Source organism: Cololabis saira, chromosome 9, assembly GCF_033807715.1.
Source record: "Cololabis saira isolate AMF1-May2022 chromosome 9, fColSai1.1, whole genome shotgun sequence".
Classification (NCBI taxonomy): Eukaryota; Metazoa; Chordata; class Actinopteri; order Beloniformes; family Belonidae; genus Cololabis; species Cololabis saira.
In genome coordinates this window covers 45952011-45955855 of record NC_084595.1, presented here as the reverse complement: position 1 = coordinate 45955855, position 3845 = coordinate 45952011, and the positions used below count along the sequence as shown (strand labels likewise).

Below are 3845 nucleotides of genomic sequence, written 5' to 3'. Positions count from 1 at the left end.
TGTTTTATTGCAGTCATCATTCTCTCTCTCCTTCATTCTTATGTGATTTAAAGGCACCAGGTCTGAGCCATCGGGTCCAGCCGCCCCTGACTCTCCCAGAGCCTCTGGAAACCTCTGGACACCGGTCTCCTGACTCTCCCAGAGCCTCTGGAAACCTCTGGAAACCTCTGGACACCGGTCTCCTGACTCTCCCAGAGCCTCTGGAAACCTCTGGAAACCTCTGGAAACCTCTGGAAACCTCTGGAAACCTCTGGAAACCTCTGGACACCGGTCTCCTGCTCCGCAGCATCCTCAGATTCTGAGGTAGCCACCGCACTCACAGCTGACTTAACAGACAAAAAACATTGTACAGCGGTGCAGAAGATCTACACCATTGAGGCAAGGCAAGTTTATTTCAACACAAGGTCATTCAAAGAGCTTTACATCAACATTAAAAGCGGCAAGACACAATTAAACAGTAAATAATAATATGAAATAACATGATAAGAAAAGAGGTAAAATAATAGAAAGCACAAGTTGTTAAGAAGTAAGGACAGTAAAGTACAGCAGGTTCATCTCATTCTCACAATGGCAAGAATTACCTTTCTATACGGTCAAAAGGTACAAAGACCAGGTCAAATATAGCATTACGAGAAGCAAACAGCATTCTTAATATGGTGTGGTTTGTGGCTGCTTCCGCTTTTATTTGTTCACAACCGTCTTTTTCTTGTTCATTTCCTCCTCAGGAGGAGGTCCAGCGTCCTGACGTCCAGCCGGGATTTCATCATGTCCTGGTGGAGGCCGTTTGCAGCAGCTCTGCCGTCTGCATCCTGCCGCCACACGCGTGGGAGGATCACGAAGACCCGCTGGTCCCTCATCCAGAGGATCACGAGGACCCGCTGGCCCCTCATCCAGAGGATCACGAGGACCCGCTGGCCCCTCATCCACGGAGACTACGTGTCCGTCAGGGAGACGGTGCCAGCAGCCCGAGGCTGATGCTCAGACCCAGGACTCTGTGGTGAGAGCTGCCGTTGGTGGCGAGTCTGGCCGACTGGATGGACAGGAAAAGACAAAAAAAACATGAGGTTTTGTATATAAATGTATAGTTTTTTATAATTTGTATATAATTTGTTTTTATTCTGTATATAAATGTATATATTTGTTTATCATGTGTGTATTGGTTTTCTTTTTGTATTAATAAATGTGCCTTGTTTCACTTTCAACCTTGAATCTTTGTCTCATTCCTTGTTAAATTATACATAAATATAGTTTGATTATCCACTTGAAATGATTGTTAATTACATGACTGGAACAGATGAGATCCCATTGGAAAAAAAACCTCAGGGAATAGAATAGAATAGAATAGAATAGAATAGAATAGAATAGAATAGAATAGAATAGAATAGAATAGAAAGCCTTTATTACCATTGTACAGGTACAGTGAAATTAGGCAGCAGCTCCGTCAAAGTGCACACATGCAAAGACAATGTAAACAAGGAAACATAAGTATATATATATATATATATATATATATATATATATATATATATATATATATATATATATATATACTGTATATACATATATATATATATATATATATATATATATATATATATATATATATATATATATATATATATATATATATATATATATATATATATATATAAACACACTACACTATAAACAAGAGTGAATGGGAGGATCAAAATGTACATGAATGGGTGGGGGGATATTGCACTTAAATGGATGGAAAAATAATATTGCCCTTGAAAGGATGGGAGTGTTGCACATAGATAGTAGAATATTGGCATATTGTGGATAGAAGATAGAAAATATTGCCCAGAAAAATATGAGGTAGCTTATAGGTTGAGAAAGAATACCTTTAATTGTTCTTGTTATAAATAACGAACTGGAGTAAGTAGCCAAAACACGATCTGGTTTATTTATATATATATATATAGTTTATTTTAGCTTTACTATCCAGAGGGGACAGATTCTCGGCAGGGATGTCGTCTGGTTGTTCTCCGGGCCCACGGATCTGAAAGAGAAACACATTTAATATAACATATTAACACATAACATGGTTTATATTAACCACGTTATGGTTTTATCCTTATCCGCGGGGCAGGCAGGCAGGGCACACTGTCCTGCATGTTTTACTTATTTCCCTTCATCATCACACCTGATTCTAATTAATGCTCCTAATTAGCCTGGGTTGGGAACCGCTCATCTGTTTTATACATTTATCCGTTTCATACATTTATCCGTTTGTTGTTGTGGTGCATGTTTGCGTCCCCCGCCACCCCCCACAGAGAAGATTGGGCAGGGTCCTTCGCGCAGGGGCCATGCTAATCTTCTCTGTATCGTTCCAATTTTAGTATATGTGATACCGTAGTAACACAACAGAGAGGTGTCTGTGAGCCGTATTTAGCTACCCCGGGTATCAGACCCTAGAGTCACATGGCTGCCTCACCGGAGGGGCAGAAATGGGCTCTTATGGGAGAAAAACAACTCAAAAACAACTCAAAAACAAGTATTACAACTTCATTACACAGCTATATACATTAAACAACTCATCCATTCCCCAATGTGACAAGATCTGGTTCTGATCCGTCACATTTAACCTCAGCTTGGGAGAGAGAGCAGGCCCTCAGTCGTGAGTGGGGGGCTGCAGAGACAAAGACGGGCCGATATGGCGTCCCTCCCCCCACAGTGACCCGAGGACGGCGGGTACCAGTAAACCATGAATAAAACCTGCTCGGGGACTGAGAACTCCACTACAACATAAACCAGAAGGCTAATCTGGATTCCTCCGGGCCTGGAGATACTCGTGTCCTACTGGGATCACAAACCCGGCTGTTTGTTGCACTGCAGAACACATCTGGATCTGGATTGAACATGAAGACCCTCTGGGGTTCTTTAGTTCTGCCCTGAGCCTCTGTATTTAAATGAAGTGCATGTGAGTGATAGCGTTGCTGAAGACCCTAACCCTAACCCTAACCCTAAAAAGCTTTATCTTGTGTCTTAAACTGAAATAAAAAGGAAGACGTTTTTTGTTGTTGATGTAATGTCACTCGCCTGCCACTTGATGGCGCCACCTGACCGCTCTCCCGCAGCCTGCCGCCGGAGCCCGGCGCCTGGAAGGGAGAGGAATCCACTTCATAGGTTTGAATCCAAATGAATGGGTACACTCACATCTAGTTTGGATGTTTTTGTCAGCTGTGACAATGAAGAGGGGATTTAAGAAAAGGTTAGTTATTCAGGATGCAGTTTACAAACATGTTCAAGAAGTTTACTGTCATCTACAGCAGTAACACAAAGTTGTATTGAGCAAGGGGTAAATATGCACTACGGTACAGGGGTGTCAAACTATGGAATATTCCCATTGAGCTAAAAAAACGCTTCTCTGTACAAGGTTTTAAAGGATGTCTGAAACACCACTTAATTTTTGTTTTGTAAATGGAACTATACTATACTCTCGTTTTTCATATATCCGATAATTTTTCCTTTGTGTAAATTCTTTGTAATTTTCCTTTAATTTCTATCATTTATAGATTTCTAACTGCTCATTTGTATATTTTGTTTTTATAAGTATGATATTAAATTTTATGTTAACTATAGGTGGAGGCACCTGGTAAGCTCTTTTAACAGTGCAAATAAATAAATCTAAATCTAAATCTAAATCTACTGTACAAGAGTGTGTAAGATCATTTCATTTAGCCTATTTTAAATTATATTTATCAGCCTAGTGTCTTTTAAGAAATTAATTAGTGCCTTTCTGGTGATTCCAACCCCCTCTCCCTCTGTTCCCAGGATCCCCCTCAGATTCCACTCACGTCCTGCCTCTCTGACCGTAGGCT

General features: G+C 40.7%; 1 pseudogene; it reads right to left on the bottom strand.

Annotated features, from left to right (window-relative positions):
- Positions 1 to 2313: 2313 nt before the first annotated feature.
- On the bottom strand, positions 2314 to 2386 carry LOC133451660 (U6 spliceosomal RNA; annotated as a pseudogene).
- Between the last annotated feature and the right edge of the window lie 1459 nt (positions 2387 to 3845).